Here is a 13,797-nt window from a genome sequence, read left to right as displayed (position 1 = left end):
GGAAGCACTTATGATATTGAACCATAATAAATAAAAAGGATCCTAAGTGGGTAAAATCCTGGCCACTGTAAGAGAGAACACAAAGACAAGACCTCAGGCAGAGTTGACAGAGGTCAGTCAGTGTTCTTCAAAGCAAGTAGAAACCTCCAACGTCTAAACCAATGACCTATTGTTTGTTTGGGACAACTAGATCAGGAGAGACTGGATGGTCTCTCAAGCACCCCTGGACCCCACTGGCATCATGTTCTGGAAGAAGAGGCAAGACTGAATGAAAAAATGTGAAAACATAGCACCTTAGCAAGAAACAGTCCGTTGGTATGACAGTGTGGTGGAGAGACTCCCAGTGCGAAACAGTCCTACAACTGTCAATTTTCATCAAGCAAATTTAAGACAAGTCACATGCACACACACACACCTTCTGTCATATGAATTTTTTCTCTTGAGCTATGGAATCTTCCAGATGCCAGCTAAAAAACAAAATCAAACAAACAAAAACCACAGCAACTGAAAGCCAAAAAAACTAAGCAGAGACATGTTACCACACACCTCATGGAGACAGTTTTCATAATTTAAGTCCAGGCAAGTTCCAGACTACTAGACAAAAACACTGACACTGCTCAGAAGAGCAAAACAGATTCCATGGTTTCTTGAGTGCCTAATTTCCAACTAAAATTTATTAGTTTTGAAAAAAGTTATACAAAACAAAAACAAAAACCAGGGAACAGACCTGTCGATAGACAGTAATTTAAAGTGGGCCCAGAGGTTCAATTTAACAGTTATAAACTTCAAAACAGTACTAAAAGTATATTCAAATAATGAAAGGAAATTTGTTCAAATAATTTAAAAATATATATATTAATGAGTAAACATTTGGGGATACCAATAGAAAAATGGAAATTATTTTAAAAAACTAAAAATTCTAGATCTAAAAAGTACAATAGGGACTTCCCTGGTAGTCCAGTGAGTAAGACTCTGCACTCCCAAAGCAGGAGCCTGGGTTAGATCCCTAGTGGGGGAACTAGATCCCACAGGCATGCCACAACTAAAGTCCCGTGTGTCTCAACTATGACCCAGCACAGCCAAAATAAATAAGTAAATAAATATTTTTTAAAAATGAAAAGTACAATAACCAAAGTAAAAAACTGGCAATAAGCTCAACTGTAGATTTTAGATGACACAAGAAAAAAATTAGTGTACTTGAAGACAGGTCAATAAAAACTAACCTTTCTGGGACTTCCCTGGTGGCGCAGTGGTTAAGAATCCACCTGCCAGTGCAAGGGACACGGGTTCGAGCCCTTGTCCAGGAAGATCTCACATGCCGCGGAGCAACTAAGCCTGTGTGCCACAACTACTGAGCCTGTGCTCTAGAGCCCGCGAGCTACAACTACTGAGCCTGCATGCCACAACTACTGAAGCCCGCACACCTAGAGCCCGTGCTCTGCAACAAGAGAAGCCACTGAAATAAGAACCCTGCACACTGCAATGAAGAGTAGCCCCGCTCACCGCAACTAGAGAAAGCCCGCACACAGCAACGAAGACCCAATGCAGCCAAAAGTAAATAAATTTTAAAAAATTAATTTATTAAAAAAAAATTAACCTGTCTGACAAGTAGAAAAAAAGGAAAGATTGAAGAAAATGAAAACATTTTTGTGACAATATCAAGTGTTGCGGCACATGTGTAATTTGAGTTCCAGAAGGAAAAGACTGAAGAAATGGGCAGAGAAAAACATTTAAAGAAATAATGGCTTAAATTTTTCTAAATTTGTTGGAAAACAGAAACTTATAAATCCTAGAGGCTCTGTGAAACCTAAGTAGAATAAAAACAGAGAAAATCATACTCAGGCACTTCAGATTCAAACTAATGAAAGCCAAAGATAAATAGAAAGTCTGAAAACAGCAAGAGAAAATGAAATATTACCTAGATAGAGATAATAGTATAATTAACATTTGACCTTTCATCAGTAACAATGCAGGCTAGAAAACATTGGGGTGATGTGTTCAATTTTCTGAAAGAAAAATTATTATTCAAGATATCTGTACTCAGAGAAATTATCTTTTGAAACTAAAGCTAAATTAAAGACATTTTTAGATTAAAATAATTGAGTGAAGTGAAGTCTAGCTACACTATTTAAAATGCAATTGAAATCCCTTCAGACTGAAGGAAAATTGCACCAGATGGTAATTCAGATATGCCAAAAGGAGTAAAGAGCACTGGAAAAGATAAATATATGATATATGAGTTAGCACAAATATATCTATTTTTTCTTTTTTTATAGGCTTTAAAAATATATATTTGTATATTTAAAGCCAAATTTATACTACCGTATTGTTGGAATTATAATATATAGAGTCGAAAACAATGCAAAGATGGGAGGGATAAATAGAACTATAATGTCAAATGTTTCCTATATTCAATTGGAAGTCATTTCAATATTAATTAGGTAGATTTTGATAAAAGTTGCATTTATGATCCCTGGAGTAATTACGAATAAATTAACATATAAAAATGTCAATATAAGATTTATATTAATATACTGCAAATGTTTGCTTAACACAAAAGAAAACAAGGAAGGAGAGGTAGAGGAACAAAATGAAATGAAACAAATAAAAATAACAGCAAAATGGCAGACTTAAAATTCACAATATAAATAATTTTATTAAATGTGGATATACCAAACACACAAAATAAAAGGCAGAAAATGTAAAACTGGATTTAAAAAGCAGGATTCTACTCTATGCTGCTGAAAAGAGACACACTTTAAATACAGACACACAAATAGGTTGAAAGAAAAGGTTAGAAAACAATATACATGCAAACAATAAGCATAAGAAAACTGGAGTTGCTATCTGAATATCAGACAAAATAAAATTCTAGCCCCAGAATATTACTGCATAAAAGTGGAGTATTTCATGAAGTTATAAGACTCTATCCAATAGGAGATGCAACAATTTTAAATGAACATGCACCTAATAACAGAGTTCCCCAAACTGGCATAAATGAAAGGAGAAATAGATACATTTAAAACTTTAGTAAATGATTTTGTAGGAGAGCAGAATTTGCCACCCCAAAGTATGTCTCTTTGGCATATTAATTATTTTAAGCTGGATATTTTCTAAGAAACAGCCGTCATGGGAAAAACTCTTAAAACCAAGTAGGAGTTGCCTTTTTGTAAAAAACATTTACATTTACAAGAGAAACGTCCATTTGTAAGGGTGTTTCCCTCGATTACCAGGAAGAAAAGGATGACCAATATTCTAGAAGCCCTTATCAATGAGGAAGAAAATGACTTAAATCTGCACAACCTTACCCTTGTTTACTGTGCTTTTCCTGGCAACCACCCATAACTGACTCTCCCCACCCTCAACATCCTCTTTTAGCTTTAGTTGAAGATGGTATTTAAGGTGAGAACTTCAGCTATTTTAGTGAGTTACTCAGTTTTCCTTCGTCTCTCCCATGTATATATGTTATTAAACTTCTGTTCGATTTTCTCCTGTTAATCAGTCTCATGTCAATTTAATTCTTTTTTTTCATTTTAACATCTTTATTGGAGTATAATTGCTTTACAATGGTATGTTAGTTTCAGCTTCACAACAAAATGAATCAGTTATATATATACATATGTTCCCATATCTCTTCCCGCTTGCGTCTCCCTCCCTCCCACCCTCCTTATCCCACTCCTCCAGGCGGTCAAAAAGCACCGAGCTGATCTTCCTGTGCTATGCGGCTGCTTCCCACTAGCTATCTACCTTACGTTTGGTAGTGCATATATGTCCATGCCTCTCTCTCGCTTTGTCACAGTTTACCCTTCCTCCTCCCCATAGCCTCAAATTCATTCTCTAGTAAGTCTGTGTCTTTATTCCTGTTTCACCCCTAGGTTTTTCACGACATTTTTTTTCTTAAATTCCATATATATGTGTTAGCATACGGTATTTGTCTCTCTCTTACTGACTTACTTCACTCTGTATGACAGACTCTAGGTCTATCCACCTCATTACAAATAGCTCAATTTCGTTTCTTTTTATGGCTGAGTAATATTCCATAGTATATATGTGCCATATCTTCTTTATCCATTCATCCGATGATGGACACTTAGGTTGTTTCCATCTCTGGGCTATTGTAAATAGAGCTGCAATGAACATTTTGGTACATGATTCTTTTTGAATTATGGTTTTCTCAGGGTATATGCCCAGTAGTGGGATTGCTGGGTCATATGGTAGTTCTATTTGTAGTTTTTTAAGGAACCTCCATACTGTTCTCCACAGTGGCTGTATCAACTTACATTCCCATCAACAGTGCAAAAGGCTTCCCTTTTCTCCACACCCTCTCCAGCATTTACTGTTTCTAGATTTTTTGATGATGGCCATTCTGACTGGTGTGAGATGATATCTTATTGTAGTTTTGATTTGCATTTCTCTAATGATTAGTGATGTTGAGCATTCTTTCATGTGTTTGTTGGCAGTCTGTATATCTTCTTTGGAGAAATGTCTATTTAGGTCTTCTGCCCATTTTTGGACTGGGTTGTTTGTTTTTTTCTTATTAAGCTGCATGAGCTGCTTATAAATTTTGGAGATTAATCCTTTGTCAGTTGCTTCATTTGCACATATTTTCTCCCATTCTGAGGGTTGTCTTTTCGTCTTGTTTATGGTTTCCTTTGCTGCGCAAAAGCTTTTAAGTTTCATTAGGTCCCATTTGTTTATTTTTGTTTTTATTTCCATTTCTCTAGGAGGTGGGTCAAAAAGGACCTTGCTGTGATTTATGTCATAGAGTGTCCTGCCTATGTTTTCTTCTAAGAGTTTGATAGTTTCTGGCCTTACATTTAGGTCTTTAATCCATTTTGAGCTTATTTTTGAGTATGGTGTTAGGGAGTGATCTAATCTCATACTTTTACATGTAGCTGTCCAGTTTTCCCAGCACCACTTATTGAAGAGGCTGTGCTTTCTCCACTGTACATTCCTGCCTCCTTTATCAAAGATAAGGTGACCATATGTGCGTGGGTTTATCTCTGGGCTTTCTATCCTGTTCCATTGATCTATATTTCTGTTTTTGTGCCAGTACATACTGTCTTGATTACTGTAGCTTTGTAGTATAGTCTGAAGTCAGGAAGCTTGATTCCTCCAGCTCCGTTTTTCGTTCTTAAGATTGCTTTGGCTATTCGGGGTCTTTTGTGTTTCCATACAAATTGTGAAATTTTTTGTTCTAGTTCTGTGAAAAATGGCAGTGGTAGTTTGATAGGGATTGCATTGAATCTGTAGATTGCTTTGGGTAGTAGAGTCATTTTCACAATGTTGATTCTTCCAATCCAAGAAGATGGTATATCTCTCCATCTATTTGTATCATCTTTAATTTCTTTCATCAGTGTCTTATAATTATCTGCATACACGTCTTTTGACTCCTTAGGTAGGTTTATTCCTAGATATTTTATTCTTTTTGTTGCAATAGTAAATGGGAGTGTTTTCTTGATTTCATTTTCAGATTTTTCATCCTTAGTGTATAGGAATGCCAGAGATTTCTGCGCATTAATTTGGTATCCTGCTACTTTACCAAATTCATTGATTAGCTCTAGTAGTTTTCTGGTAGCATCTTTAGGATTCTCTATGTATAGTATCATGTCATCTGCAAAGAGTGACAGCTTTACTTCTTCTTTTCCCATTTGGATTCCTTTTATTTCCTTTTCTTCTCTGATTGCTGTGGCTAAAACTTCCAAAACTATGTTGAATAAGAGTGGTGAGAGTGGGCAACCTTGTCTTGTTCCTGATCTTAGTGGAAATGCTTTCAGTTTTTCACTATTGAGGACGATGTTGGCTGTGGGTTTGTCATATATGGCCTCTATTATGTTGAGGAAAGTTCCCTCTATGCCTACTTTCTGCAGGGTTTTTATCATAAATGGGTGTTGAATTTTGTCAAAAGCTTTCTCTGCATCTATTGAGATGATCATATGGTTTTTCTCCTTCAATTTGTTAATATGGTGTATCACGTTGATTGATTTGCATATATTGAAGAATCCTTGCATTCCTGGAATAAACCCCACTTGATCATGGTGTATGATCCGTTTAATGTGCTGTTGGATTCTGTTTGCTAGTATTTTGTTGAGGATTTTTGCATCTATGTTCATCAGTGATATTGGCCTGTAGTTTTCTTTCTTTGTGACATCCTTGTCTGGTTTTGGTGTCAGGGTGATGGTGGCCTCGTAGAATGAGTTTGGGAGTGTTCCTCCCTCTGCTATATTTTGGAAGAGTTTGAGAAGGATAGGTGTTAGCTCTTTTCTAAATGTTTGATAGAATTTGCCTGTGAAGCCATCTGGTCCTGGGCTTTTGTTGGTTGGAAGATTTTTGATCACAGTCTCAACTTCAGTGCTTGAGATTGGTCTGTTCATATTTTCTATTTCTTCCTGGTTCTGTCTTGGCAGGTTGTGCATTTCTAAGAATTTGTCCATTTCTTCCAGGTTCTCCATTTTATTGGCATACAGTTGCTTGTAGTAATCTCTCATGATCTTTTGTATTTCTGCAGTGTCAGTTGTTACTTCTCCTTTTTCATTTCTAATTCTATTGATTTCAGTCTTCTCCCTTTTTTTCTTGATGAGTCTGGCTAATGGTTTATCAATTTTGTTTATATTTTCAAAGAACCAGCCTTTAGTTTTATTGATCTTTGCTATCGTTTCCTTCATTTCTTTTTCATTTATTTCTGATCTGATTTTTATGATTTCTTTCCTTCTGCTAACTTTGGGGGTTTTTTGTTCTTCTTTCTCTAATTGCTTTAGATGCAAGGTTAGGTTGTTTATTCGAGATGTTTCCTGTTTCTTAAGGTAGGATTTTATTGCTATAAACTTCCCTCTTAGAACTGCTTTTGCTGCATCCCATAGATTTTGAGTCGTCATGTCTCCATGGTCATTTGTTTCTAGGTATTTTTTGATTTCCTCTTTGATTTCTTCAGTGATCACTTCGTTATTAAGTAGTGTATTGTTTAGCCTCCATGTGTTTGTATTTTTTACAGATATTTTCCTGTAATTGATATCTAGTCTCATAGCGTTGTGGTCGGAAAAGATACTTGATACAATTTCAATTTTCTTAAATTTACCAAGGCTTGATTTGTGACCCAAGATATGATCTATCCTGGAGAATGTTCCATGAGCACTTGAGAAAAATGTGTATTCTGTTGTTTTTGGATGGAATGTCCTATAAATATCAATTAAGTCCATCTTGTTTAATGTATCATTTAAAGCTTGTGTTTCCTTATTTATTTTCATTTTGGATGATCTGTCCATTGGTGAAAGTGGGGTGTTAAAGTCCCCTACTATGAATGTGTTACTGTCGATTTCCCCTTCTATGGCTGTTAGTATTTGCCTTATGTATTGAGGTGCTCCTATGTTGGGTGCATAAATATTTACAATTGTTATATCTTCTTCTTGGATCAATCCCTTGATCATTATGTAGTGTCCTTCTTTGTCTCTTCTAATAGTCATTATTTTAAAGTCTATTTTTTCTGATATGAGAATTGCTACTCCAGCTTTCTTTTGGTTTCCATTTGCATGAAATACCTTTTTCCATCCCCTTACTTTCAGTCTGTATGTGTCTCTAGGTCTGAAGTGGGTCTCTTGTAGACAGCAAATATATGGGTCTTGTTTTTGTATCCCTTCAGCCAGTCTGTGTCTTTTGGTGGGAGCATTTAGTCCATTTACATTTAAGGTAATTATCGATATGTATGCTCCCATTCCCATTTTCTTAATTGTTTTGGGTTCGTTATTGTAGGTCTTTTCCTTCTCTTGTGTTTCTTGCCTAGAGAAGTTCCTTTAGCAGTTGTTGTAAAGCTGGTTTGGTGGTGCTGAACTCTCTCAGCTTTTGCTTGTCTGTAAAGGTTTTAATTTCTCCGTGAAATCTGAATGAGATCCTTGCTGGGTGGAGTAATCTTGGTTGCAGGTTTTTCTCCTTCAACACTTTCAATATGTCCTGCCACTCCCTTCTGGTTTGCAGAGTTTCTGCTGAGAGATCAGCTGTTAACCTTATGGGGATTCCCTTGTATGTTATTTGTTGTTTTTCCCTTGCTGCTTTTAATATGCTTTCTTTGTATTTAATTTTTGACAGTTTGATTAATATGTGTCTTGGCGTATTTCTCCTTGGATTTATCCTGTATGGGACTCTCTGTGCTTCCTGGACTTGATTAACTATTTCCTTTCTCATATTAGGGAAGTTTTCAACTATAATCTCTTCAAATATTTTCTCAGTCCCTTTCTTTTTCTCTTCTTCTTCTGGAACCCCTATAATTCGAATGTTGGTGCGTTTAATGTTGTCTCAGAGGTCTCTGAGACTGTCCTCAGTTCTTTTCATTCTTTTTTCTTTATTCTTCTCTGCATTAGTTATTTCCACTATTTTATCTTCCAGGTCACTTATCCATTCTTCTGCCTCAGTTATTCTGCTATTGATCCCATCTAGAGTATTTTTAATTTCATTTATTGTGTTGTTCATCATTGTTTGTTTCATATTTAGTTCTTCTAGGTCCTTGTTAACTGTTTCTTGCATTTTGTCTATTCTATTTCCAAGATTTTGGATCATCTTTGCTATCATTATTCTGAATTCTTTTTCAGGTAGACTGCCTATTTCCTCTTCATTTGTTAGGTCTGGTGGGTTTTTATCTTGCTCCTTCATCTGCTGTGTGTTTTTCTGTCTTTTCATTTTGCTTATCTTACTGTGTTTGGGGTCTCCTTTTTGCAGGCTGCGGGTTCGTAGTTCCCGTTGTTTTTGGTGTCTGTCCCCAGGGGCTAAGGTTGGTTCAGTGGGTTGTGTAGGCTTCCTGGTGGAGGGTACTAGTGCCTGTGTTCTGCTGGATGAGGCTGGATCTTGTCTTTCTGGTGGGCAGGTCCACGGCTGGTGGTGTGTTTTGGGGTGTCTGTAGAGTTATTATGATTTTGGGCAGCCTCTCTGCTAATGGGTGGGGTTGCGTTCCTGTCTTGCTAGTTGTTTGGCATAGGATGTCCAGCACTGTAGCTTGCTGGTCATTGAGTGAAGCTGGGTGCTGGCGTTGAGATGGAGATCTCTGGGAGATTTTTGCCATTTGATATTATGTGCAGCTGGGAGGCCTCTTGTGGACCAGTGTCCTGAAGTTGGCTCTCCCACCTCAGAGTGGGAGCACCACTGCACCACCACTGCTGCAGCACCAAGAGCCTTTCATCCACACGGCTCCTTAATTTGGGATGATTCGTTGTCTATTCATGTATTCCACAGATACAGGGTACATCAAGTTGATTGTGGATATTTAATCTGCTGCTCCGAAGGCTGCTGGGAGAGATTTCCCTTTCTCTTCTTTGTTCTCACAGCTCCCAGGGGCTCAGCTTTGGATTTGGCCCCGCCTCTGCGTGTAGGTCGCCAGCGGGCATCTGTTCTTTGCTCAGACAAGACGGGGTTAAAGGAGCCGCTGATTCGGAGGCTCTGGCTCACTCAGGCCGGGGGTAGGGAGGGTCACGGAGTGCGGGGCGGGCCTGAGGCGGCAGAGGCCGGTGTGAGGTTGCCAGCCTGAGGCGCGCTGTGCGTTCTCCCGGGGGAGCTGTCCCTGGATCCCGGGACCCTGGCAGTGGCGGGCTGCACAGGCTCCCCGGAAGGGGGGTGTGCATAGTGACCTGTGTTCGCACACAGGCTTCTTGGTGGCGGCCTTAGTGTCTCATGTCTGTCTCTGGGGTCTGCACTTTTAGCCGCGTCTCGCGCCCGTCTCTGGAGCTCCTTTAAGCAGCGTTCTTAATCCCCTCTCCTCGCGCACCAGGAAATAAAGAGGGAAGAAAAAGTCTCTTGCCTCTTTGGCAGGTCCAGACTTTTCCCTGGACTCCCTCCCGGCTAGCCGTGGTGCACTAACCCCCTGCAGGCTGTGTTCACGCCGCCAACCCCAGTCCTCTCCCGGCACTCCGACTGAAGCCGGAGCTTCAGCTCCCAGCCCCGCCCCCTCCCCCCCCACGGCGGGTGAGCAGACAAGCCTCTCGGCTGGTGAGTGCCGGTCGGCCCTGATCCTCTGCACTGGAATCTCTCCACTTTGCCCTCCGCACCCCTGTTGCTGTGCTCTCCTCCGCGGCTCCGAAGCTCCCCCACTCCGCCACCCGCAGTCTCCGCCTGCGAAGGGGCTTCCTAGTGTGTGGACACTTTTCCTCCTTCACAGCTCCCTCCCGCTGGTGCAGGACCCGTCCCTATCCTTTTGTCTCTGTTTATTTTTTTCTTTTGCCCTAACCAGGTACGTGGGGGGTTTCTTGCCTTTTGGGAGGTCTGAGGTCTTCTGCCAGCGTTCAGTAGGTGCTCTGTAGGAGTTGTTCCACGTGTAGATGTATTTCTGGTGTATCTGTGGGGAGGAAGGTGATCTCCGCGTCTTACTCTTCGGCCATCTTCCCGGAAGTCAATTTAATTCTTAAACCAGTTGGAACAGAGGGGTAGAGGAAAACTTCTTCCACCCTCAACAACTTCAGTACTCCTCTCTCAGTATCTAATAGAAAAAGAAGACAGAAAATTGGGAGGAATATGGAGGACTTCAACAATTATCAACTAACTAATTGACATGCATAGAAGACACCATAGAGCAAAAACATGATACACAATTTTTTCAAGCATACTTGTAATATTTACCACAAAAAAGTTTTGATAAACTTAAAGGATTGAAAGTAAGTGTGTTCTCTATGTTGGTGACAGAAATATTCCTCCCCAACTTCCCCTCCTAGTTCTTTTGGTCAGTCAAATAATTAAAATGACATAAGGCAGATTAACAGGAGAAAAATTAAGTTTATCAAGTACATATGGGAAATTCACATAAGCCTGAAGAATCCCAAAGACAGTAAGTCAAGATGAGGTATATATGTCATTCTGGACTAAGGAGAAGGAAGTAGGGGTCTGGGACTTCACAGGGAAGTAAGGTAATTCACAGGAAGATGAAAAGAGTTAATGTTCATTAAATAACTGTTGGCTGAGCCATCTAGAGACAATGGGACACAGAGAGGACTTTGATCAAAAGGGCCTTGCTAAGTTTCTCCCTGCCTACCATACAAGTTCATAGTTTACTATAGTTATCTATGGTGATATCTTCTTCCTGGAACAGGCCTTCTATCTTAAATTCTGTTAGGCAGTAAAGGGGAGTTCCAAAGCTTCTTCCTGAATCTTTTGGGCCTTGGTTGATTTCAGCTTGAAATAGTCCACGTGCCAGAGTGGCATATCTTGGGGTGATTGGCCTTAAACCCCATCATCTAACAAAAAAAAATTGAATTCAAACAGAAACATAGCTGGAAATTCCCTTGAATATTTAGAGATTAAACAATTTGGCAATTAAACAAATACTTGGAAATTAAATTAACCCATTGGCCAAAGAAGAAATCAAAAGGGGAATTAGAAAATATTTTGAGATGAATGATAATGAATGTACAATATTGCAAAATCTGTGGAATGAAATCAAAGCAGTGCTTAAAGGGAAATTTATAGCATTCAATACTTACATTAGAAATGGAAGATATAAAATCAATGATATAAGCTTTCAATCTAAGAAGGTAAAATTAAATCCTTTCTAAGTAGAATGAGTGAAACAAAGAAAGAGCAGAAATCAATGAAATAGAATAGAGGAATAAGGAAAATAAGTGAAATAAGAAGAAATAGGAAATTTTTGAAAATCTTGATAAAATTGATGAAACTCTAGCTAGTCTGGTCAATAAAAAAAGAGGAAACACACAAATTATCAATGTCAGGAATGAAAGAGATGAAAGTGTTGCTGAATGTAAGTTCCTGTGCTTGACACACAGTGAGGCCAAACAAACAGAAACACTGGAGTCTAGAGCAGAAAAAGACAAGGGTCAAACAAGGAGAATGGGTGGCTCATGATCAAAAAACCCTAAACTCCCCAATAGTTCTCAGGGAAGAGTTTTTATAAGCAAAACTGGGGGTAAGGACTGCAGGGTGTGACTTTCTTCTGGTTGGTTGGTGGTGAGGTAACAGGATGGTGTTCCAGGAATCTTATCCTCAGCCTGAAGTTACCATCCTCCACCTGGATGGGGGCTTTAGTTCCTGTAGAAGAACTCAGAGATATCTACCAGATTGTTCTGTTTATCCCTTGAGGAGGAACAAGGACTCTGTCCCATGCTGCACTATTGTTTCTTGACTGCTCATTCTTTGTTTTTACATTCCTTCCCTTCCCTGATTAGTAACTGTTTGAATCTTCCCTTTGGAACTCAGGGAAGGTCTAAGAGGCTGAAGCCTTTATCCTACAGACAAGAAATGGGGGACATGTAAAGGCTTTTGTACCCAGGAGGACCTGACATGGTCCTGCTCAGTTTCAAGAGGATTCTACAGGTATCAAAAGATAATATTATGGAAAACCTTATACAAATAAATATAATACTTTGGTTAAATGAACAAGTTCCTTGAACAAAAGAAAACTGTCAAAATTTGACTCAAGAAGAAACAGAAAATCTGAATAGCCCTACATCAATTCAAATATTGAATTAATAATTAAAATTCTTTCTATAAAGAAAAGTCTGAGCCTAGATGGCTTGATTGGTAAATCCCATCAAACATTAAAGAAAAAAGTAATATAAATTCTACACAAATTCTGTCAGAAAATAGAAGAAAAGGGAACATTCCCCAACTTATTTTATGAGTCTCTTATTCCTCTGATGCAAAAATCAGAAAGGAAAAATAAAATTCAGGACAAGAAAACTACAGACAAATATTCCTCACCAGCTTAGTTGCAAAAATCCTTAATGGTATTAACAAATTAAATACAACATGACACAAAGAACATAAAAGGGGGACCATAATATTTGTGTCTGGGATAGAACATGTAAGTTGGGAAATTTTCCAAATAAGAGAAGGAAAGGAGAAGAGTGTCAGATAAAAGTGGATTCACATTCTACTTCCATTTGCTTTATAACTCTGGAAGTTTACTTAACCTCTGCTTACCAACTATAAAATGGGAAGAAGAAAACTCATCTCATGGGGTTGTTGTGAGAAATAAGTGAGATAATGTATATACATTGCTTAAGCAGAACCCAGATCATGGCATAAGTTCAATAAATTTTAGCTGTAGATATGATGCTGAGAAAAGAGTGAGAAGCAGCACAGAATCAGAAAAGCACAGCCATGCTTGGGAAAGATTAAGAGTCTTCTTTTCTTGGATGACTAGATGGGAAGTAAGGAAATCAAGTATTCAGATAGGAAACAGAGTTCATATTTTGAAAATCATGTTAAATAGGATATGGTTTTCATCCTACACTCATCAATGGCTAGTTGAATCAGGTAGTGAAATATTCAAAACTTTAAGAAGACTACTCTGGCAGTGTAGAAAATGGCTTGAATGTTTAATATATTTATGTGTTTATTGCAATAGTCTAGGCAGGGAAATTGGCAGTAAGGCTTTTTCAGTGAAAATAAATGTTTTGAACACTGCCAAGATAGAATCAAGGGATCTTGGATTTTGATGTCAAAAGTGGAAATGAAATGGTTCTGAGGCTTGTGCCTGGACAAATAGAAGGATGGTAATTCCAAAATTAGAGGAAAAAGTGTAGGCATTCTTTTCCAGAAAAAGATCTGTAAGCCACTTATGGGATTAAAGGGATGCAAATCTCCCTTTCTGCACCTAGTATGCTCTGCACCCACTGGAACTTTCTGGTCTTTAGGCAAGACATTTAACTTCTTTTAGCTTCAGATGACTTATCTCTACTTGAAACAGAAAAAGAGACAGAGACAGAGACACAGAGAGAGAAAAACAGACACAAGAGAGACACAGAGAGAAATTAACAAATGCCTGACATCATCACAGACTGCTCTATTTCAGTGAGGATAAAGACCTAT

This window comes from Grampus griseus, assembly GCF_964374135.1.
Source record: "Grampus griseus genome assembly, chromosome: 13".
NCBI classification, from domain to species: Eukaryota; Metazoa; Chordata; class Mammalia; order Artiodactyla; family Delphinidae; genus Grampus; species Grampus griseus.
Note: the sequence above shows the minus strand (reverse complement) of the source record.